Source organism: Mauremys reevesii, linkage group 9 (genome assembly GCF_016161935.1).
Source record: "Mauremys reevesii isolate NIE-2019 linkage group 9, ASM1616193v1, whole genome shotgun sequence".
Taxonomy (NCBI): domain Eukaryota; kingdom Metazoa; phylum Chordata; order Testudines; family Geoemydidae; genus Mauremys; species Mauremys reevesii.
Window position 1 is genome coordinate 12,285,357 of NC_052631.1, and position 26,003 is coordinate 12,311,359.

Genomic DNA, 26,003 nt, shown 5'->3' on the forward strand with positions numbered 1-26,003 from the left:
TGAAGCACTATAACAGTCTTACCATGGAGTCACAGACAGTCCTCGTGAGCACTACAATCTTGCCACTCAGGGAAGCTGGGCTTACTGATAGTTGGTTGCTGTACACCAATGATCAAAAAAGATTCAGGTTGCATCCAGTACCAAGAGACCAGTCACTTATCTCAGGTGAATTTGTACCTCACATCTCAAACCAAAGACAATGCTTGTAGCCAATTCTATAGTAACTAAGGATTTATTAACTAGAAAAAGAAATGTTATTTACAGGTTAAAGCAGTCAAACACATAAACACAAATGAGTTACAGTCTGTGGTTCCAAAAGGTGACCAAGTTGTAGCAATTTGTTAGCACTGAATGTCTTTTAGGGCTAACCCAGGTTGACCCTCGGGATCTCTGCTTCTGTTTTGTAGCTCCAGCTCTGTGAGAGCCCAAACAGCAAAACAGATGAAAATGTTTCTTGTCAGCTCTCTTTATTTCCTTCTTCCACAATTCAAGATGGGATGAGCCCTTTTGCACCTAGCCTTTTCATGGGTGTGAAGGGACATATAACAAAGTCTTTGAACTCTGATGTCCCATGGCCCATTTATTTTTGATAGCAGGAGTGTCTTGATGAGCAGGAGATGATCCTTCCAGACAGGTTCAAGGTTCTAGAGCAACCTTTTTTTTACAGTTGTAATGGAAAAACTTAAATATTTACCTTATAGCATATGATAAAGGTGAGTGAGATTAGTTCATACAGCTATTTATAAGCATTTCATAAAGTCTAAACATATTGCTGTAAGTTCAATACCCATCTTAACATACTAACACACCAGAATCCAATGTAATGCAAGTCAGTACATCACGCTTCCCTACCTCCAGGCCCCTACAGCCATGGGTTCCCTCTTGCAGGGAGGTTTCACCCACAGTTTCAACACTTGAAAAGTTTATGAATATCTTTGGTGCCGATCTGTCCTTGTCAAAGCATATCTCCAGGGAAAGGCAATGAGGTGCTCACACTAGCAGTTTCACTCACAAAGTGTCTTCCTCTCTCTGCTAGAGCTGGACAGGAATTTTTGGGGTTAAATGATTTTTTTTTGTTTTTTGCCAAAAAAAAAAAATATGGATTCATCAAAACTGAAACTGTTTGTGGGAAAGGGTGAGTTTTGACAAATTTCCCAACAAATTTGGTTTCTTTTCATTTTCAGAGCATCCCATCTGACATTTTCAGAATGAAGAATTGTGGGTTTTCAGTTGGAAATGACTTTTTGTTTAGAAGTTCAACTTACTGTATACTTAAAAAAAAAGTGGTGGTGGGGGCGGGGGAGGGTGGAAGAAGAGGATCAAAACCAAAATGTTTTGATAGAGCTGAACTGATTTTTTTCCTGTTCGGAATCTCAATTTTTTTTTTGCAAACCATCTTTTTACATATCTCAAAAATCAGGATGAAGAGGGAAACCATTTCCTACTTGGGCCTGTTGAATTTGGTGCTCTGATTGCAGCACTCATCTCTGGTGTAAGGAGGAATCATGAGAGATAAATATAAGGACCATTAGTGCTATTTTGGGGATTAACCAGCAGGAGGCATTCATGCAGAAATCAGGTTTTTCCCCCTCTGTCACCTGTATCCCTTTCCAAATTTATCCATCTTGTCTGTACGTTCTTTGGGACAGGGATTGTCTCTTGCTGTGTTTTTACAGTGCCTAGCACAATAGAACCCCAAATTGGTGGAGCGCTCCATGGTACTGTAAAATATATAACCATCCTGGTGACTTATAGAGAGAGAACCAGGGCTAGACTCAGAGTTAAGCAATTCATATCGGACAAAGGGAAGTAAAAATTTAAATAATGAAGTTGTAAAAAAGATTCAGAGGGAACCAAAGGGCATCCTCAGCCCACTCTTTGGTAGTAAATACATAAATAGATTTTGGAGGAGTATCATAAAAACCAGACACAAGCCTGAAAAATTCATTAGTTCCTGTCGCAACTAAAATAAGCTCTATGAAAACTACTTTGGAATGGTAATGTAAAGCTATTGAGAAATTTTAAAAATTCAAATACGTCACAGTGAACAATGTTTTTGATTATAACCACATCAAATTTCCTGTTCCTCCCAAACATTATTTTATTTTACGGTTTTCCCAGTAATTATGAAATCAGCAGAATCCTAGCTAGCATTACCACAGTCTGGCTAAATATATATATTAGATGATATAAATGGCTGCATAATTTCATTTTCCCTGTAATGTTACCTTCTCGTGCCTGAAGACAAAAGACAGTCTTTTTTATTTTGAGCTAGAGAGAGAGAGAGAGTGTGTGTGTGAGAGAGAGATTGAATTTGATGATGTTATTGAGATGTATTGTAATCCAAAAGGGACTCTGAAGTAATTTACAATCAAAAGTTGACCTGCAACACCTTACATAATGTAACTTGATGGAAAGAGCCTTCTAGATTTGAACATATTTTTATGGACACGGTCTTACAGCCCGTTCAGTATAAGAGTTTATGATGGAAGGGATGATAACTCAACCCTAGAGCCATGCAAACACTTGCCATTTACTTTAAAAATAATTATAATAATAATAGTACCTAGCTCTTGTATAGTTCTTTTTATCAGTAGATCTCAGAGTGATTTACAAAAGGGTACCATTGTCCTCATGTAACAGATGGGGAAATTGAGGCACAGAGTGATGACGTTATTTGCTCTAGGTCACCCAGCAGGTCCTTTGCATGTTATAACCCAGCTCTCCTGAGTCCCAGTCCTGTACTCTCTCCACTAGGAAACACTGCCTCCCATATAGCATAATGAACAGAAGGATAAGTGGCTGAGATGGTTGTTTCCAACCCTAAGTTTTATAATTAAGATATTGGTAGTTTCTGGTTACTCTAGCAACTATCACAAAACAGATGTTCACAAATAGTAATTCAATAAAAGCCATAAATATGCTTTGATAATATTCACAGCTCTTTTTACTATTTTTATTATATGTCTTTCCTATGAGCATTTATACAAGTGATTTTTCTAATTCACAAGGATGTTCACGGTAAGTGAAAGTATGCTGAATATGGCTTGTAAGTAATGTCTTAAAATCTATTATTCTCTGTGTTTATTTAAAAAAATCAGACATCCAATCCAACTAGGAAGCTGAAACAATAAAATGTAACTTATGTGGCCGGTGACCCAACAAAAATAATGAATAAAGAACAGTAAATAATCATGGCCATAATCAAAGTGAATGGGTCAGAATCCCTAGGCTGAAATGTGTGCAAATGAAATGTTTGTACAACTTAGAATAATTTTTAAAAATCAGATGGAATTTCTGAAAGCTCCTTGTTGACCAAACTGTGCTGCTGTTGAAGATATTGGGAGTTGAACTATTGACTTCAGTGAGGGCTTTTGAAAATTCCACCTTTTCTGTTTCTGTATTATCAGCAAAAGGGGCTAAACTCATTGAACAAATCATTTGCTAGGATTACTTCACCCAGCTGTACTGCTAGACAGAAATGTTTCCTCCTTTCATATAATATTTTGTTTAATTTCCATGTGACCTTGTTCATTCTTTATGATAACATTGTGACTGAAGTGTAGTTTGCTGGCAAATTGAATGTTAACCATTTTAGTAATTCAGTTCAATAATTCATACTTAGTTCAGGTATTTGAAAATGAGACAAATGCAAAAAAAATTCCATTGGGTTCAGAGGTTGTCAGATAATTTCATTACAGTAATAGTAATTTCTAGAGCTGGCTGGAGGATGACAATTCCATTTCATAAAGGACTGCAAGATGGTGAAATTTGACTTTATTCCAAACTGGAATCAAACCCCAAAATTTTAAAAATTAGCCAAAAAAAAAAAGAATTCTCCAGGAAAAAAAATCCAGAAAAACTTTAGTTTTGGTATAACTGAAATGTTTAATTTAGACTTTGACATTTTATATCAACATAAAATTTAAAGAAAGCCTTGGAAAAAAAACCCACTGCTTCAAAACCAAACTTCTGAAAAATGGGATGTTTCAACATTGTTGAATCTTTTTTTTTTTCCCGTTCTGTGAAATTGATGTGAGTTGGCAAAGTCAGGGACGGCTCTAGGTATTTAGCCACCCCAAGCATGGCAGGCAGGCCGCCTTTGGCGGCTTGCCTGCAGGAGATCCACGGTCCCACGGATTTGGTGGCATGCCTGCGGTTGGTCCGCCGAAGCCGCGGGACCAGCGGACCCTCCGCAGGCAAGCCGCCGAAGGCAACCTGCCTGCTGACCTCGCAGCAACCAGCAGAGCACCCCCCATGGCTTGCCGCCCCAAACACACGCTTGGCATGCTGGTGCCTGGAGCCGCCCCTGGGCAAAGTGCGTTGATTTCAACAGAACTGTATTTTCTGACAGAGAAAATGGTTCAGTAGAAGTTTTTTCCAGCATCTATCCTAGTAATATTACCACTAGTACCTAGTTTTTATATAATATCACTCTTCATCTATAGAAATCAAAGCATTTTAAGAGGAGGTAACTATTGCCCCCATTTTACAGATAAACATTTTTGGTTCTTAACACAAGTAGAATTAAATAATAAAAATTATAGTTCTTCAAAAGTTCCTACTCTTTATTAATGGGATTTTCAAAAGTGTTTAGTATTGGCTGAGTCTGTAGTTTTAAGCTTGTATTTCCAAATCCCTGCTACAATTATAAATGCCTCGGCAAATTCTCAATACAATCAGGGAATCTGATCCAACAAACCCAAAAATATTGAAGAAAGTTTGTGGAAAAGATTTGGGTGGTAGAAAACCTGAGGCTTTCTTCCACTCACCATAAGCAACAAGGCAGGTGAGGTACCAGTAATATCTTTTATTGGACCAATTTCTATTGGTGAGGGAGACAAGCTTACACAGAGCTCTTCTTCTTCAGATCTGGAAAATGTAGAAATATTTTTCTCAAACACTGGATCAGTGAAAACAAATCTAGCAAGTCTGAGGATCTGGCTCCCCAGACTCTAAGCTTTATGTTGAATGAATAATGTCAGTAGGCAGCAAAGGGTCCGTCCACCTGTTGCTGCTACTGATACCCTGGATATACTTGAACTTTGCCAGTTTATAGAAATTGGCAATGAATATTTTAAACCAAGAGTGTGGAAAGCATAACTCTGTCTTGTCATGAATTCATTTAAGCTAATCTCTTTTTGAACCCATAGCATCCCCTCTCCACCCCCTATGCACCAACAAGGCTCCAATACTTAAGCTTCCCAATGTAGCAAATAAGATTTTTATACAAACTGATTAAAGTTCTTAGTCTGATTTATCTCTCTAAGCGAAAATAGTCTGGTAGTTTGCCTTGAAGTTAAAAGAAAAAACATACTCTGTCAAATCCTATAGATTCCTTTTTATGTATTTTGTCATTTCCCCTCTATTAACTCTGTCCTAAGGTTGGAAAGAAGACTGCACTCTAGCTTCTATTTACATACTGTACTTCGGCTTTGATTTTTTGGTTGCAGCCTGTTAAATTTATTGACTGTAAGTCCCTTGAGCTATTTAAGAGTATATGGCTTACATTGTATATCTTTTGAAAGATGCTACTGGTAGCCTATCTTAATGTGTTTATACTTTCTCCTATTTTTTGTTCCAGATACAATTTGCCTGACATATTCATTGTTTTGTTTACTACCAAGAAACCATTTCTTCCTTGTAACTATTGTGGGCAATTTTTACTGCATACATTAAGGTTAAGGTTTTTTCATTGATACCTAAGGGATTTGGATGCCAAGTGACAAAAATTAATGGAAGTTGTATATCCAAATCCCTTAAGCAAATCCCTCCGCCTAATAGTGAAAGAAAAATAATTTGAGGCACATGACAGACACATTCAATTTGCGCTTTGCAATATACTGATGACCTCAAATAGCCTCACAAAATTAGTAAGGAATCCAGACCTTCCCCATCCTTTGATGCAGAATTGTGCTCCAGAGTCTGTTTTATGCTTTAAACATCTCTCCCTGCCCCTTCCCCTCATGATTGTGAACATAACCTTGAAAATGTGTCTCAAATGCAAACCGATGCAGTGTTGTCTATGTGAAACAACAGACCTCTTACTGGAGCATACTGCCTTTCATTTCAATGGAATGTAAATGCTGAAATTTAAATATATCAGGTTGAAGATTCAGATTCTTAACAACTTACTAACAATCATTCTAGTAGATACCTACAGTTTCTCTGCATATCTCACAATCTCAACAATTCTCCCTAGATGACAAAAGTCCCAGGTGTCCTCAACCTGGCTTCTACAATAAAATTACGCATTTTCAGTAAAACAAACAAAAAAGTGTAAATATCTTTTATTTTTGATTGTTTTATTCATTTTCATTCTTAGTTAACTAAACAAATGCAAGAGTCTAAATTTAATGAAGTGCCATGGAATCTAAGGATATAAACCTACATTTTTCAACAATTTTGCTTGGTGCTTTGAATATGCTACACAAAGGGAATTCACCAAAGGCTCTAAATATGTACTGATTCTGCTTTATTGTAATTTGCCACAATGGAACAGGAAACAAGTGATCTTCTGACTCAGTACTATGTGCAATATTTACTTTCTAAATTAAGTTTCTGGGCTTGGAGGGTACAAAATATAATATGGGACATAAACCCATTCATCCCTAAATTCATGCTGTTGATGAGAAGCTCAGAATTGGCCTGTTGAAACTAAGATTCTGTGTGAAATCCTGGGAGTTTTGTCATTGTCTTCAGTTGAATCAGGACTTCACCATCTGACTTCAATGGGACTAATATTTGGGGTTTATGGTTGGATGTTAATTCATACTTAAAGCTAACCACCCCCCCACCATAAATAAGCAATCAATTCATTGCTCATAATTTGTTATATTGACTTAGCCTTGTTTTCATATGTAGCAACACACTGAAAGACAATTTAATTACAGAAGAGATGAAGTTGCACCTATATTTAAGTGGCCAATCCAATGCCCATGGAAGTCAATGAGAAGCCAGACAATCATTTTTACAGGTTTGAGTTATTTATTTTGTTCTTATTTTTATTTTTGGGAGTTGTCCTGAAGCACTCTTAAGGGATTTCATCCTGACCCCTATATATTCTAAAAGTGATGCATAATGTTTAGGAAGAAAATGTATCTGGCAAAACAAAAATTATATCCATTTTATCTCTTTCATGGATCCATTCTAAGGCATCAGGAAAGATAATTGCCTTAGATGTATTGTAAATCAATTTATTTTTTCTTTAGCTGCCTCTTGTAACAGAAATTGTGATACAGCAATTTAACTTTATATGTGTAAAGATTGATTTGGACCTCCTGCATCTTCCATTTAAAGTATATATATGTTTGTGTGTAGAATATGTTAGATTTGGCCAAATTCAAGATGACATCTCTAAATTTCAAAGGTAAGATATCCGTCTATTAATAACAGTCAGCATCACCATAGTGTCTGTGTTTCTTTGTTCTTTGTTCCTCGCAAAGAGTGATAAAATTATCCTTACCTTCTATTAGGTAGGTGTGGGTATGGCAGATGGTATAGATGAGAACTGAGGCAGAAAGAGATTAAGGGCCATATTTTCAAAGGTATTTTGGCACCGAAAGATGTAGGAAAACTTGTTAGGTGCCTAAATTCTTATTGATTTCAATGGGAAGGAGGCAGCTAATATTTGTAGGCACTTTTGAAAATCCCACCAGGTGTCTTTTCCCATCCTTAGGTGCCTAAATACCCTTGAAAATCTGGCCTTAAGCAGCTTGTCCACGGTCACTTAAGAAGGATGTGGTAGAGGTGGGAACTAAACTCAAATCTTCTGCATCCATGCTCCAGCTATGAGACCATCTCTCTCATAGACATGCATATAGAAAATACATACCAAAGGACATATTCTTATCTCAGTGAACCCCATGATAAGAAAGCCAGAAAACTCCATGAGGTGAACTTTGCTTGTAGTGAGTGAAACCTCCAAGCACTGTGAATCCAAGTTTTATGGAGACTGGAGTGATCTCTTCGGATTGTATTTATCTTCATGCTGCTCTCTTTGGCCACTTCTACCTACCTACTACCTATCAGCTCAGCTTCTTAGGAACCATCTTTCTAAGGGTTGGGCACCTCTCTGTCCCTCACAAACAGGGAAGAAGGAAAATAATTCAGGGGAAGTTTAACATAGACATGGGAAAATCCAGGGAGTCGACTGGCTATTGCTGCCAGAAATGGCTAGTCTCTTGATCCCTATTTTTAAGTCCCAGACCGCATCCAATCCCAGCCTAGGTACGGGGAGATCCTTGAATGGTGGGTGCCCTCTCCATACATGGATTCCAGCAGGATGATCCAGACTTAATCAACTATCAATCACTGTGGTTAGTGCTTCAGACAAATATAGCTGAAAGACCTCATCATAGCCAATAGCATAAAAACTATTCATGAAATAATATGGATTTAAGTTATGTCAGTCTCTGATGATTTAGGGGTGGTTTGGGTTTATGTTGTACTTGTCAAAGAAATATAATTATCTCTCTCTCTCAGTATTTATGGCCCCATCAACATAATTAGCTTAAGTGAAGCTGTATTTAGTTTGACGATAGCTTCAATTTGCTACAACCTAAATCACTGAAATAAATCAATAATTTACAACCTAGCAAACACTGCAGACTTGCACAAAACCCCCATTATGCTTGGGAATTGCCAAATGCAGCACAACCACTTGCTTAGGTTCTTCAAGAGCGTTGTGACAATTTCAGATACCAGATATTTTCATTTGCGCAAGCTGAAGACATGTAAAACCGCACAAATAATGACACTGAATGAGGCTTTGATTAGGAGGCAGCTACATGATCCTGTTCAAATATTAGTGTTTGGTGTTTTTAACATGTTTCACATTTTAAATGATTCAAGCAAGTTACACTGACAAGATTTTTGGTATTGAGGGAAGCACACTTTAATAAAGAAGGGAGCTTGTCAGGGCTTGGTGCCAATCAGCTTCGATCAGCTATGTTGCAAACACATCAGATGCCCTCATTCTGAAATGCAAGAGAGAACATGTTTGATATTTTCCACTTTCCTGCTCTATTCTCCTGTGAATTCATACGAGGCAAGTGCTAATTCTCTCTTGGTTCCTACAGTGTATTACTTAAAAATAAAAGAAACATGCCCATTCTTTTTTTTCCTGGTATGAACAAATCATAGGCCTATATTTTTTAAAAAGTTTCCACTAATTTTGGGTGCCTCAGTAAGATGAGACATGACAGTGGTGCACTAAATAATGAAAAGGATAGAGAGGGAGTAAATTGGGTGTTCATATTTATCCTTTTGCATACTGCAAGAACAAGATGAGATTCAATGAATTTGAAAAGTGGCAAGTTAAAAACTAATGAAAGGAAATGTCTTTCTCACATAAGCCTCATTAACCTGTGGAAAAGGCTTTAAACAGTCATTGGATAAGAAAGGAGATCATCTCATGGATCAGTAACTAGTTAAGACGGGAGACAAAGGGTAGGAATAAATACTCAGTTTTCAGGCTGGAGAGAAGTAAATAGTGGTGCCCCCCAGGGATCAGTACTGGGACGAGTGCTGTCCATCATATTAATAAATAATCTGGAAAAAGGGGTAAACAGTGAGTTGACAAAGTTTGCAGCTGATACAAAATTACTCAAGGTAGTTAAGTCGAAGAGTAGTCTACAAAGAGTAATAAAGGAATCTCACAAAATTGGGTGTCTGGGCAAGAAAGTGACAGATGAAATTCAATGTTGATAAATGCAAAGTAATGCATGTTGGAAAATATAATCCCAACTATACATAGAAAATGATGAAGTCTAAACTAGCTGTTGCCACTCAAGAAATATCCACTTGTAGTCATTGTGGATATTTCTCTGAAAACATCTGCTTAATGTGCAGCAGAAGTAAAAAATCTAATAGAATGTTAGGAGCCATTAAGAAAGGAATAGATAATAAGACAGTAAATATCCTAATGTCATTTATATAAACCCATAGTATGTCCACATCTTGAATACTGCATGCAATTCTGATCACCCACCCCAAAACTATATACACCTCTACCTCTATAGAGCGCCACCTGATATAACACAAATTCTGATATAACGTGGTAAAGCAGTGGTCGGGGGGGGGGGGGGCTGTGCACTCCGGTGGATCAAAGCAAGTTCTATATAACATGGTTTCACCTATAATGCAGTAAGATTTTTTGGCTCCCGAGGACAGCGTTATACTGGGGTAGAGGTGTATTAGAATTGGAAAAAGTATGGAGAAGGACAACAAAAATGTTTAAGGGTATGGAACAGCTTCCATATGAGGAGAGATTAAAAACTGGGACTATTCTGCTTGGAAAAGAGACGACTAAGGAGGGCTGTGATAGAGGTGTATAAAACCATGAATGGTGTGTAGAAGGTGAATATGGAAGTGTTATTTACTCCTTCTCATAACACAAGAATTAGGGGTCACCCAATGAAATTAATAGGCAGCAGGTTTAAATCAAACAAAAGGTAATACTTTGTCACACCTTGCACTGTCAGCATGTGGAACTTATTGCCAAGGGATGTTGTGAAGGCCAAAATTATAACTGGGTTCAAAAAAGAATTAGATAAGTTCATGAAAGATATGTCCATCAATGGCTATTAGTCAAGATGATCAAGAATAAAATCCAATGATCTGGGTGTCCCTAAGCCTCTCTGTGCCAGAAGCTGGGACTGGATGACAGTTAATAGATGACTTCATAATTGCTCTGTTCTTTTCATTCCCTTTGAAGCATCTGGCGTTGGCCACTGTTGGAAGACAGGATACTGGGTTAGATGGACCATAGGTCTGAGCCAATATGGCCATTGTTATCTTCTGACACAGGATGTCATTGAGAGCAAGCTAGACTGGGAAACTGTTTTCCCATTCCATGAATATTTTCGAGAGCAACACTTTCCCCCCATCTTGGACTGGGTTCCTTTTTCATGAATTGAAAAAATGACTTTCTTTTTTCATTCTAGGTCAATTGAAATGTTTCATTTTGATTTAGACCTTTTTTCTGTCTATAGCTTAAATTTTGAAACAAAAAGTTGTTTTGAACAGAAAACCAGAATTTTTCTTTTTAAAAGTGTAAAAATAAAACATATTCACAATTTCAAAGCTTTTTTTCTAGACTTTTTTCAAGTTGGGAAATTCATTGAACCTGACGCAGTTTTGTTAAGAGCACTGGTTCCAAGAGAGGTGGGAAATCTGGCAGGAAATCAGGCAGACAGGGTTGCCAGTCATCCTGTTTACCTGCAAAAAGTTTTGATACAACACTTTCCAGTGGGATGTGTCAATTCCATTGAATCGGCATTTCCCAGCAGAAACCTGTTTCACTGAAAAAAATTTCAACCAGCAACTGAAAACAGGGGCTTATAATGGGAAGGGTTTGACAACTTTAATAGTGGTGCTATAATAGTGGCTATAATAACAGTGATGACAGTGTCAACACTTTTTGTGGTGGCAACCTCATTAATCTTTCCATGTATTTGATTAGAAGTTTGAAGAATCTGTGTCATTTCCATACTCAGTTGGAAACAGCAGTGTGATGTGACAAATTCTGTTATAATGTTCTCAATACTGTCATGATTGTTCCTTCTGCTGACACATGTTCCAGTGGAATCAAGTCAGCAGAAGCAAACATTGCATGCCGTGTCAGTCTATCTGGGAAGGTACTGGGCATCAGTACCACGTTCAAGACTGGCAAAGACCGGCCACTTTACTGGAGTTGCCTCAGGAGTTGTGCAGGAGGAAGCCTTTGTATTGTTTGAAGCAAATTTGCTGCAGATTATAGCATGTGGCTGTAGATCAATTTATACTCATGCCTGCTGTCAACAGCCTCAACGTGCTGTGTGCAAGTGGAGCTAACTTGGTAAACATACACTCCAGTAACAGAAAATAACTGAGTGTTGTTGCTAGGATTAATTAATTAGTGAATGTTTGTAAAGCACTTTGAAGATGAAAAGCAGCATATTAGCATTCAGTGTACAAGAGCCTGTGTTTCCTGCCATAACAGAGAGCCTGTGATTAATAACAAAGTCTTCCCCCTTTCCTGGGCTGTTGGAATTGTTTACCTGAACAAAACACAAGACACACCAAAGACATTGATACCTTAAGTCCCAGCTCAGGTGTCTCCTCCACGCTCCACATCACTAAACTGTATTAAGTGAACAAGAGGAAACAATTCCAGATCCTTAGCTGGTGTAAATCGGCAGCGCTCCACTGACTTCAGTAGAATCAAGCGGATTGACACCAGCACACAGAATCCAGACCGCATGCAAACCTCTTTCTATCTATCTGGATCAAAGTCCTTAGTACAGTCTCTCTGGTTATCGCTGTGATCTTTTAGGGGCTCCTCCTCAGAGAAGATCAGGAGGCTATGTACCTTCTGCTGAGTTAACTGGCAGAGTAACAAGGACTATATGCCAAGCAAACACAGTTGATTAACCTTTTTTGTCCTGGATAAAGATCCACAGTGGATACATGTGCATAGTGGGTTTTCATAATAGGGATCAGCATTAGTCATGGTGGTGTTGGTCCAATATACTTCAACAGTTGACACACAAAGGGCCAGTGCACTCCCTCACAAGTATTGGAAAGTGAATGTATTATGGAGAGGAGACACCCTTTCATAATTAAGATTGTAACCAGCTTTCCATTATAAGTCTGACTTTTTCTTGTTGTGATGGTTTTTTTTTGTTCCCCCTCTAATATCCTAAAAGCAAAACCAAACCAAAACTTTCTGCTTCACATTTTGCTTTAGTAGTACATGTATAGACCATTTTTAGTAGTACATGTAGAGACCTTTTTTGTGCCAAAATTTATCATGAATTGGACATGGCATTTCTGAGAGATGGGATCTAGAAAAACTACATGTATATCATGATTGGCAAATTCTTTTTTCTTTTTCTTTTCTTATAGCTCCAAATTGGCTTAGTGAAGAGATCTCAGAGTTGGATCAATCAATAATCGGTTGAAAGATTTAGAGCCCAGGGCTGTATCTGAGAAATTAGACTGAATTATAAAGTGTACCTTTTGGACAGAGTTTGGAAACTTCTGAAATGGTGTGCCGGCCATTTGCATTGTGCTGGACTCCCTCCAGCCAAAATAATGACTCTTCCTAAACCCTCATGCAGACATCTGCAGACACACAACTGCCAACTCACACAAATGCAGAGCCCATCAACAGTCCACCCTTCCCACACATGTGAATACAAATCTGTGCTAATGCATTCACTTTTGCACAGTTTTTAATTACCATACAGACTTCTGAAGTGCTCATAATCCATGCAACTGTTTTAGAGTACCTTCTCAACTCCTTGTGGGATTATCTGGACTTTCTAAAACCTATATAGACTCCAGTAAGATGGAGTAGAACAAAGACTCATGTTTCTACCAACCCATCCGTATGTGATTTCCCCCTTCTTTACACACAATGACCCTTGTAGTTCTTAACCTGACTGCCCTCTGTTATTGGAAGAACTGGTCAGATTAAAGAATTTCAGGTAGCCATCAGTTTTGTCTCCATAGATTTAATGAAGGTAGAATCCAGAATTTAATTGGTTTGAGTTACAGACTTTAAGACTTTGACATAGGTTTGAAGAAACTATGGTACAGTTCTACAGATAGCAAGCCAAGGGCGAATAACAAATTGTCATGCAAGATATATTTTAAATAATCTAATTGGCAGAGATATAATTACCATGATTTGTTGGTTCATAGATTTTAAATCCAGAAGGGACAACCATCTAGTCAGACCTCCTGCATAACACAGGCCCTGTAACTTCAACCAGTAATGACTGATCAAGCCTCAAACTTCTGTGTGAGCTATAGCTTAGCTTTTAGAAAGATATTCAGTCTTGATTTAAAGATTTCAAGGTATGGAGAATCCACCTCCTCCCCTGGTAAGTTGTTTCAGTAGTTAATTACCCTGATGCTTAAAAATGTGCAGCTTCTTTCTATTTATTATGTTTCTATGAGTACTTCCATGAGACATTTTTCATTGACAGCTTTATCAAAAAAATAAGAACATCCAGGCACAAACTTAATTATGCTGGAGTTCATAAATACATATTTTAGCACAAGTGGTAAAACCCTCAAAGATCATTGAAGTTTTGCCTTCCACTTCTCCCCAGCTTCATCATTCCCTCAAAAAACACTGGAAACCCAGGTCATTCTAAATCTTCAGACTGGCTCTGTGCCTGTTCAGAGTGATAGTGGCTAGGAATTTGTTATGTTTGGGGTGTGGAAGGTAGCAAAATACTATTTTGCAAACCTGCCCCAAAATAATGCAGCCACCTCTGATGATACAAAAGAGCTATAGAATGTTTTTTTCCCCCTTCGTTGTATAACACCCCCTCTTCCCCTTTCTTCTCTGGCCTTCCAGTCTTCATCCTGAGCCTGAATCTGAGTTTTGGGGGCTTTAAGGGGGGCACTATGTGGATAAGGAGAACCTATACAGAAGCAACAAGGGAGTGGCATGTCTCTTAGAGTATGTCTACACTGCAATAAAAGATGCCTGGCACAACTGCAGCTGGCCCAAGTCAAGGGCGTGTTGAGGCTGCAGGGCTAAAATGGCAGAGTCTATGTTCAGGCTCAGGCTGCAGCCCAGACTCTGAAATCCCGTGAGGGGAGCAGGCCTCAGAGCTTCTGAGTCTCAGTGCCACAGGATTTTTATTGGAGTGTAGATGTATGTTACCTTCTGAGACGACTCTTTATGCACAACCCCTTACTCATGGCCATGCCTACAGTCAAAACCTAGCTCAGAATAAGGGCCAAATTCTTCCACCCTCTACTACTTTGATTAGTACCTTCCTCTGCAAATAGTCCCATTGATTTAAATGGGAGTACTTGTGGAATAAAAGTACCACAGAATAAGCCAGGTTAGTTTCTAAATAAATAAGTTCAAGAGTGTGCTTGAATTTATATATACAACCAAGACAAGCTGATGTGATTAAATAGTCAGTCTCCCAATAACTTGGCCCTGTTCTCTTCTATCTGACAGGCAAACAATTAGACTAAATTTATGCCACGTGTTTATTTTCCTTGTAACAATATGAGTTTTGTTTATATTTTTAGTTACTATGAGGTAGTTGCAACCTTGCAAAATATATTTATTCACCTTTTAAAAAATGAAGATTTAGCGGAAACCCAACAAAGTGTCACCCAAGACACAGTATATTATTTAAGGGAAATAGCAGTTAAAAAGAAAAAGACAAAAGCAAGCTCAAGTATAATCCTTAAAGAAAATTAAATTTAGAGTTAAGCTTCTGAGATTTTTTGAGCTACCAGTAGTTTCCTGGAAGTCACTACCTGAAATGAGTTTTGGGAAATAAGGTTAGTATTGACTTAGTCCATCATGGTTGGCTGTTGCATTTTTGTTTTGTTTTGTTTGTTTGTTGTAGAAGATTGATTAAATTATTTTGAACAAGTTCCAAGTCTATGTCCTTATCTGAGGTTGTCTGTGAATAGACCACTAACACACACTCTAAAAAAGTATTTCAGAGAGTAAATAATCCCTGAGGCCCAAAGCGTGTGGTTGTGCTCATTATGAATGACAAATACATTGAATTTGGTTCCTGGTCTTTAATATACATCTTTTCTTTGTTTATACCAGCCACTTTCCTGGGCCAAATGGATAGTTGCTTAGATTCCTGTAAGGTACAATAAAAGGTAATTTGGGCTGTGGTTTAATGAAAGAAATGGTTAGGGATAAATCAAGAGTAATGAGTATTGGGCAACTGTGCTTGAGAGAATGATTTCAGCCTTCATCTTCTGATCCTCTACCTGTCTGACTCTTCTTATTTATTATTTGTGCTACAGTAGCATCTAGAGGCCACAAGTAAGACCAGGGCCACATTGTGCCATGCGCTGTACAAACAAATAGGAAAGGACAGTCCCTGCCGCCAAAGAGCTTACAGGAAAAATGGACACGACAGCGAAAGAGTGAGAGAGGAAACCTGGAGGTGAAGAGACTTGGGCAAGGTCACCTAATAGGGCAGTGACAGAGCTGGGAATAGAACCCAGTTCTCCTCAGTCCCAGTCCAGTGCCTCAGTGGACCATGCTGCCTCTTGATTAGTTGACTTGCAGTAACTCTCAAAGGCCCCAGTCTGAATCTGGTCCCCATGGTGTGAGCTGTTGTAGAAGCACATAGGGAGATATGGTCCATTCCCTAAGGAGTTTATGATCTAACAAGGCAATTCGCAAAGAGGGTACAAAATACAAGCAAAGCAACCTGGGCAATGATGGGCGCACATCTCATCAGCACCACTTCTTTTTATTAATTATGGAGAGAAGGGTGAGGGAATGGCAAGAGAGGGTGAGTGAATAGGAGCCAAGGGGAAGGGAGACACTGAGAAGGAGGGACAGAAATGGAATGGAAATAGGAGCGAAGAGGGAGAGGAGGAAGGATGGAGGGGGTCACAAGGATGGCACAAGGGGAAAGAGTGAGGCAGGTAGAAGAGGAAGAAAGTTGGTATGAACAACCAGACAGAAAAGTGTCCCATCTTCAAATCGTGAAAAACATTCTGCTACCACTGTGAAGGAATGAGAATGTCCCAGCTGGGCCCCTCCTAGCCTTGCTACTGCTGCTTCCAACTTCTGCTATGGGAAGTCTCTACTACTCCTGGGGCCTGGCTCCACCCCTGAGAGATCCTGATCTGCTTCTATGTGGCTGAAGAGATAGGGTCTGTGAAGTCTGGTGTTTTCTGCCACATGGAGAAGGGAGGTTACCTTTTGGAGTCTAGATCTATGGGGGCTGTGGTTCCTAGCTGTGCCTCACTCTACAATACTGTTGCTGCTCCCATCGGTTAGGAAATCTTTACCTATGACTGGGGCTGGTGTCATGCTTAGGATGCTATGCGCTGCTTTGTCAGCCTGTGAGACATGGGCAGGGTAGGGGGAGGTTGCCAGGAACTGATGGCCTCTGAGGTTGTGATTTGGTTTTTCCTATTCTGATTGACCTTTGCTCATACCATATTGGGCATCCATATAGAGACTTCAGGGTTTTAATTAAACAGGAACCCCATGGGGCTCAGACTAAATATGTAAGTGGAGGACACCATAGCTATGCTATACTTGTAGCCATGAATGCACTACATTCATTGCTTATTGCGCTAGTCTTGCTCTAGTTCAACCCAAAGAGGACGGGAAATTTGTTTCCTAACATTTTCAGTTCTGTAGATGATCCTCTCTAGATCTTCAAATTAGAGACAAATCCTCCAGAGTCTGCTTCCAAAGCCGATTGAAACATAAGGAGTGATTTAGTTGAGTTAATGTGGCGAAAAGCAACAAACCTGTATTAGATTTTCTGTTGAGATTTTATTTATTTATCTTCAGTTTCTGTCTTGGGTAGAGAGAAAATCATGTAATTTCATGCCTTAAATTTTAGCTGTAATGTCACTTTTTTGAATTATGCAGTTTTTTTTAACTTGCATAAGGAGGAGGAATATTTTCATGGTGAACGTGTTGATTTTCTCTGTATTAATCTGAATATACTATTGATAAACTGAATGTAGTGCCATCTCACAAACAAGGTGGATACGGACATTTCTCTTTCTTTTTCTGAAGGTGGCTTGGAACACAGTGTTAAATGTAAACAGAATCTCAGTGCAAGGAACAAAGGATATTTCAGTTCGTTAAAAGTTACCTTCCACACATCTCTTCCTACCTTCCACACATCATTTGGTTGGTCTTCGGACCAATACAGCTCACGTAGCGATAGTAGCTTCTCTGAAGAGCTTACAGTCTAAATAGACAAGACAGACAAAAGGTAGGAGAAAGGGATGGTACATACAAGCAGAAGATTGGGAACAGGGGCCCATGGAAATACTTAATTTGCAGTCAGAAGTCATGTGCTTAAAGTTAAGCATGTGCTGAAGTACCTTGCTCAGGGTCAACAAGACTTATCCAAACTGAACCCAGATCTCGCGTATCCCTGTCTAGTGCCTTAATCCCAACACAGTCTTTACGTCATCCTTCCACACTAGTGTGGAAGCCAGTAAATAATTAACAAGGATTTAAAGAGATCTTAATGAATGTTAGTTAGCAAGAGTCAGGCCATACTGTAACCTTAATGACGTAAGACTTGTAGGAGCAAAGATAGTGCGAGGCGACAGGACAGGAACTGTGTACAAAGTTATTACGACCTTGCAATCACTAACCAAAATGCAGGCTTGCTTTTCTTAGGATTGAGACAAATAAGATAAGCCTTTTTGCTATGTATAAACAAAATGTAGTTGTTGCTTTTTACTGTCTGTATTATTGTTAGAAATTGTCTGTAAAAGGTATAAAGGCTTGCTGTGATTGTTTACCAGTTGAGAGACCTGTCCAGGACCCTGTGTCCTATGGCACTCTCTCCCTCCATTGTAATTACTGGAGAAATAATAAAGTATTTAATTTTGCTGCACCCAAACAAAAAGCGAGAACTAAGTTTTTCTTCGACACTACCCTTTGCCTAGTGGAAACAGTGGGACAGCAGTTTCAAGAGGTGGATTTTGAGAACTGGGGACCAAAATGGGGAGAATTAAGAATGCAGGATGCAAGAACTTTCACATATGCTGAACCTATTGAATTCATGAGGTTAGAATGACCTTGGGCCTCCCTCTATTCGGAACTAAGTGCAAAATCCATTTCTTCGCTTTCCCACAATGATTTCTTCTCATACACACAGAGATACAAGACCCCCACTCACTCATAGAGCAAACAATCATAGGGCAGGTTCAAAATTTTCTGTTGAAACTATTTTTGATGGGAAATTGGTTTTTAAATTAATTGTTGCCAAAAATCACTACCATTTTTTTAAAATGTGTTTTTGTCAAAATTTTCAGGGGGAGAGGGTTGGAAAGACACCTTGTGTTCAAATGAGCTGTACTATAAAATGTTCTCGCTGAGAAGACAGGAAAGATGTTTTAATTTTTAATATTTTAATAACTTTTAGGTACTCAGATATTATGGGACCAGGGGGCCATACACTCCTACCAAAAAAAGTTTTGATTGTATTTTGGCCCTGCTTTGACCTCCTTTCCAACCCTGATATTCTACGAGTCTATGATTGGAATGTTAGTGGCCATATAATTACCCAAAAAGATGTATGGAAACAACGTCATACACAGTATTCCTTTTTATTACTTGATGTCGGCCAACTGTGTGATCTGCATTATACCAACCATACCGGAAGACACAATCCTACCTCAAAGGAGCTTAAGACCCAGGGTTCTGATTGTGTGCCTATATGATGAGTAATCCTTATTCATGTAAGGTTTTCTTGTGACTCCAGTCACTCCAGTAGTCCTCCTCTTTGGAAACAGATATTTTTCCCTTCCTTACTCCATCAGGGCTACTCCAGAAAACACCTTTCAAGGTGGTTGCTTACCATCTAAATAACCTACCACTTTTACTGACAAGTCTCTGGTTGGTGATGGATGTTTTTGTCAGCAGTAAAAGATAAATAATTACACATTGTTTCAAGTGTAACTGAAGTCTCTCTCTTAAAGTTCTGTTGTCCCAGGAGGGGACCAGTGAGGCAAAAGGATTGGAAAGCAGGCGGGAAGGGGGGGAAGGAGAACACACACACAGTAGAGAGGAAACACCCAACAAAGCCTGTTCTTTAAGAATTGCCATCACAGTTTGCATCCCCAAGGATTCTGGAGAAGATTTTCATACATGTCCAAATTGTACAGTGACTCCTTTTGTGATTTGTCAACTCTGACTCCTAACCACTTGGCACCTATCCCACTCTTCAGTCCTCACCAAATAAAGGCATCAGACTCCTGAATATCACATGAACCATTAATTTGAGAAGGGACCACAGGTTCCCAGGTAATATACTAAATAGCTCATATTTTACTGTCTCTGGAAGTGTCCAGCTGTGAGCTTATAACACACACAGCATAAAACACCAACATGTACTACATAAATACCACTTGGACCTCTCTTGATACAAGCAGGATATAAATGATGGTAGTTTCGTTTCTGGTAAAGCTACAGCCTTTTCCTGAGCAGAAAAAGAGAGTGGGTATATTTCAGATGACAAATGTATACTCTGCTGGTGCTCTCTCTTGCTATTTAGTGATTCATTCTGTGACCTTTCCCCATAGCATCTTACTGTTTTATTTCCCCAGACTAAAATCGTAGCCAAAGCTATTCCATAGCCTTCTCTCTTCCCTTGTCATTTTTCCTTTCCCTGGGGGAAGGCTTCTCTAGTCTGTCTTCTTTTTTTGTTTTATAACCAACAGGCCAGGTTCCTGCAGCTAGAGCAGAGCAAATTCTTTGTTGCAAGTAATATTGCAGATTTAGCTGATATTCAAAAACAAAGATATGTGTTTGTGTGATGCCCCCAAATTCTTGTAAAGGGCAATTAACAAGGGGCATGATGAACTTGTCTGACCCAAACAGCATTTCTGAACCTGGACAAATGATCAAAAAAGCTATTTTGTAGTATTTAATGCCAGAAGGGTCCCTGGTGATCATTTTGTCTGACCCCCACATAACACAGGCCACAGAACTTCACCCAGTGACTCCTGACCTTAGCTTGTGACTGTGCTACAATATATCTTTGAGAAAGGCATCCAGTCTTCAATTCCAACCCATTCTACTTGCAAGGCGCTTTGTGATGGGATAACCCCACCTCCAGTTGCCAAGCGTTTAAATAGGTTACAAAGCTTATATTTTCTCAGTATTTTCTGAATGGAAAAGCACTTATTTTGTTAACCCCCTGTTCATGTGGCTGCATGACACCTTCAGTATAGTACAAAACAAAAAAAAGGCCTTTAAAAATCCTTGGTGAATTTAAAGGAGGTGGTGAAGTTGACTCTGTTTTATTTAATTTTGGTGGTTAAAGTGACACCCAGAAAATCTGGGAAATGATTTTGCTTCTTAGCTGAGAGTGATTCAAGTGCTATTCTCTCTTTAGAACTAAAACTGGTCCAAAAATACAAGTCTTCAACAAGCACTGGAGGACATGTTTATCCCACCTTAATTTAAAAAAAAAAGCCGATATTACTGAATTCTAAACAATTTAAACACTTTACAGTCTGCAGACTCTTTGGGGCAGGGACAGTCTCTTAAGTGTTTGTACAGTGTCTAACCCTATGGGGATCCAGTCTCTGTTGGGGCCTTTCGCCATCATTGTAATATAAATAATGAATAGTTCTATTGTACTTCCCTCCTCTCAGATCGCCTTGTCCTCTGCAAATATCTGACCCTTCCTCAGCATTATTTGAAAGGCGTGAGCCTGAGGTTCCTGGTCCCAGTTGTACCTTTTGAACCTGAGGATAACAGAAATGAGAGATTTTCAAATCATGGAATGTTTTTTTCCGGGCTCTCAGTCCTAATGGTTGTATAATAGTGAGAACTGGGTAGAGGAGCTAGTGTGAGGCTCGGTGGGTTTTGAATCTTGGTCTCCAGACAGGCTTTGCCTACTGACTGCCACCTGGCAGCTTGCTAATAACTAGTAGGCTGAGCGGCTAATGGAACCCGAGCCCCACCAGAGGCACTGCCCCTGGTTGTCCTGATTGGGTGAATGACCGATTGGCCCAGGTGTGCTATTTAAGCCAGAAGAAGGCACAGAAAGGGGAGAATTCCTGACCAGCTGCTATTTTGGACCCTGCCTTCTTGCCACCATGTCCCTGGTTCCTGCTTTCCTCCTGATCCTGGTCCCTGCTCACTGATTTTGGTTCCGACTCTGATCCTTGGCTCGATTCCTGACTCTATCTGGCTCAGACCAAAAGGTCTGACAACCCAAGCCCTTGTCATGACAGAGTCATGATTAGAGTCTGTCACCAACTTATTGTGTAAATATGAACAAGTAGCAACATCTCAGTTTACCCGTCCACAAAATGGGGCTACCACCGACCTCCGTCACACAAGTATGATGAGGCTTAGTTTGTTTTTTTGGAAAGTGTTTTGAGCTCCTCAGCTGAAGACACACTTTGGATTTTTAATAATAATAATAATAATAATAATAATAGGAGGTATACCTTCTGTCACAATCGTGAAGCATCAGAGGACTTAGAGATGGAAAAGCAGTATCGGCAATCCCAAGCATTCAAACGTCAGGAGTCGGGCCCCCAAAACTATGACATTGCTTTAAAAATCATGGTATTCTTAAAATTGAGTTATTTGCCTTCTGGTTTTTGGGCTTAATTTGTATTGGGCTTGCCAGGCGTGTTAGTTCATAGCCTCAGCACCTCTTTCAAGTATGAAAGTAAAAAACTTGTTTGAGTTCCAGCACCTCTTTCATTACAAATTAAGCACTGGTTTGTGGATATGAGCCTTTCTCCAAACTATGGGGGCTAGAACTCTATTTTTTAATTGTTTAATTAAAGCTAGGATTCTCCTATAATCACATGACTCCAGGAACTTGGTCTTCAGAAAAGCACACTAAATATTGTGTGCATTATTTATTATGTTTGAATTGCAGTATTGCATAAAGGCCACTGCCATGGAGTAGGAACCCCCTGTGCTATGCAAACACAGAATAATAACAAAAATTCCCTGTCCCAAATTTGGCAACATTAGAAAAGTCCTCCACATATTTATTACATTCATTTAGTGGATCTCCCTGTTAATGCAAGCTTGTACATTTTCTAGTGTTTTTGATACAGGAAAACACTGTATTTTCTAGTGTGTTTTTTCCCCCACTTTTAAATGCTGCAATCAATTAGCAAATAAAAATTTCCCAAGAGATTTAAATAAGTGAGAATGTTTTGGATGTTTCATAATGAAAAAAGGCTGCAGCTGAAGCAATATTTTCCGTCTTTTGGCCCTTTGCATGTTAATTCATTGTCTAGCTTTTCCTAATACCAATTACTTTCCAGAGCTGCCTTCAATAATACAAAAAAGTATTAAGGGAAGATTTTTTCCCCCCTTTTCTCCTGAACATGTGATGAGAAACTGAATACTACCTTAAGGAAACAAATGTCAGAAAGATCTTTTGGTGGTGGTGGGGGGGGGGGGGGGGGAATATCGAAACAACTGCTAAGTCGAGGCTCATTTTAGGAGCCTTCAGTGACCCAGAAAGCTTGTCAAAGTCAAGCCAGTAGCTCTGCTGCTGTGGCACGTCTGCCTCGGCTATCATCAGAAAGCTTCCTGACAAATCTTTCTTGGGGAAACAAGACAATTAAGAAACTGACTTTAGATTGTGAGCTGTTAACTAAAGCACTGAGCACAGAAGAACAGGTAACTTGTAAATGTCACGCTCGGACCAGATATTTATTAGTTTAAACTGACAGACTTTAGCTTTCCAGTAAGTAGTGAGAAAATATGCCTATCTCTTGAGATGTTTAAAGCACTAGAAAATGTATTCTCTAAGCTAATTCTCCGGCACAGGCAAAAGGAGAGGGGAAATGATGTATTCAGTCCCCTCTCCCCGCTCCCACCACTGTGCTGCTATCATTCCTATTTCACAGTTAACTTGGTTTGTGGAAGGCTATAGAATAATTGGCCAAACCAACTTGTCCAGTATATACAGGAATGATGTTCTAGTGCAGGGGTAGGCAACCTATGGCACACGTGCCAAAGGTGGCACACGAGCTGATTTTCAGTGGCACTCACACTGCCCGGGTCCTGGCCACCGGTCCGGGGGGCTCTGCATTTTAATTTAATTTTAAATGAAGCTTCTTAAACATTTTAAAAACCTTATTTACTTTACATACAACAATAGTTTAGTTATATATTTTAGACTTATAGAAAGAGACCTTCTAAAAACGTTAAAATGTATTACTGGCCCGCAAAACCTTAAATTAGAGTGAATAAATGAAGACTCGGTACAGCACTTCTGAAAGGTTGCCAGCCCCTGCTATAGTGATAGGGTGCCAGCCCTGGGTTTAGAAGACCTAAGTTCAATTCCTCGCTCTGCCTCAGACATTCTGCATGACTTTGAGTAAGTCATTTAATCTCTCTGCGCCTCTATTCCCCATCCGTAAAACATACTTCCCTACCTCACAAGGATGTTATATTTATCCTCGCATTAAAGATTGTGTCACGCTCAGATACAACAGTGTGAGGGGCTGTAAGTGTTTATCTAAATAGTTATCTAAATAGACCGCCAACAAGAGCCTGAGCTGGTGTAAATTGGCATGACTCCATTTACTTCTGCTGACTTACACCACCTAGGGGTGCAGCCCTTAATATCTGCTGCTCAGACCTGAATATGAATGCAGAGAGTTTCACCAAACACAAGAAATAGCGGGCTCTTACTTGAAATAGTGGCCATGGCCATTCACCTTCTTTCTTTCATTTTGTTGGTGAGTCTGAGTTTTGTAACTTTTTCATTGTATTGTGCTGTGAGCCAGGAGCCTAGCCCCAGGGATCTGAGGAGATTAAAATTCACTGACACATGTAGCTCTCTTACAGGGAGAGAAATAAGATTGTATAGCTCCATGTTTGTGTTGATAACTTCTCCTTGTGGTAGTTAATGTTGTCAGGTTTGCTTGATGTGAAACAGTGAAAATGAAATGCGAATAAGAAGCATAGAACTTTCAAACACACCTTTCCCCTTTGACTTAATGTTTAGGGCATGTGACTTGGCCCTGATTCAATATATGTGCAGGCATGTGCCTACCTTGAAGCTGGTGAGAAGTTCAGTGACTGCTCATCTGCCTAAATTAGGTATGTGCTAAAATACCTTGACCTTTACTTTTATCATAGCTTGGGAGGGAGGGAGGGAGAAATATGAAATGTGATGCAGTCTGCCCAGAAATAAAGTACTTTTCAAGAACAAAGGCGATGTTTCTTCTTGTTAGTTTAATAACTACAGAATGTGTATCAAGAAGATAGGAGGCGTCATAGAATGATTCATAGTCTCTAGAGAGGAAAAAGACTCCCGGGTCATTTGTCAGTGGTCTGATCTATGACTCTTTATTAGAAAAACACCTATGCATCTGTATAGAAAATCTCATTCAAAGAAAACAATTAAACATAAATACATGAATCAATGTACCAAAGCCAGAGCTATACTCGTCTCTGGATTAAGGTGCTGCTCTTGGACCATATATAGAGCTCCCTTTAGTTATCAGTAGGATTTGCATCAGGTCCTACTTTCAGACCAAAGTGAAATTAAGAAGCAAACCCACTCAGAACAAAAGCATAAAATGCCAGGGTTAAGGATTATTTTTGAATCTCCTCTTTAGTTTTTTCATTTTAGCCAACATCCTTGATGTTGTTTTTAATGGAATTCGTGAACCAAGTTCTCAAATATTGTGGCCTTAATAGAACCTCGTAACCTTGTCTTTGGATGCTGATAGAGGCATGTGGGCAAGCTTAATACAAGTATTTACATTTTTAAGAGATGATATAGGTATGCTGCATGTTCTACTAAAGTCCCTTGTTTGAAAATTCTCTCTCTGTGTGAATATAACTTATGCTCCATAAAATAATGTCTTACAGTTTTCTTTTTAGTCTACATAAACACTGTATTATTAGCCAGGGACAATCTCTCTGTGTGTCCTCTCAGTCAGTGAAATTTCTTGATGTCAATGCTTATCTCACAAGCAAAAATGAAGTGAGAATTTTTGGTTCGTGAAGAAAGCAGATCTTTTGTAGAAGAGAGTGAGTCTCAAAAGTTTTATAGCTTCAGCTGGTTCTGGATAGGAACAAAGCTTGGAGGCTTGTTCAAAGCTTTTCTGTTACGTAAAACTGGGCTGAAGATGTCACAGAAATCGGTTTGTTCCTTGTACTTACTGTTTCTCGATAGGGCGGAAACACCCCCAGAGCAACTTCTTGTCATTTTTGGTACATCTGTGTACAATGTCTATCACAATGGGGTTCTGATCCTTGTTTAGGGTTCCTAGATCCTACCCTAATAAATAATTCTGCTTATTTTAGCATTTCTGCTTCTGATCCTGAGTGGAACCACTGAAAAATGAGGCATGTGAAAATGGGAAAGAGAAGCTTTTTTTAAAAATCATCAATCTTTTCTCAACAACAAAAAAAGACTTGCTTAGTGGGGCTGGGCAAGATTTGGTCTTGTGTTCTTCAAGCTATCTCATCCATCCTTAATCTGAAATTGCTTTCATATCTGAACCTTCAAAGGAGT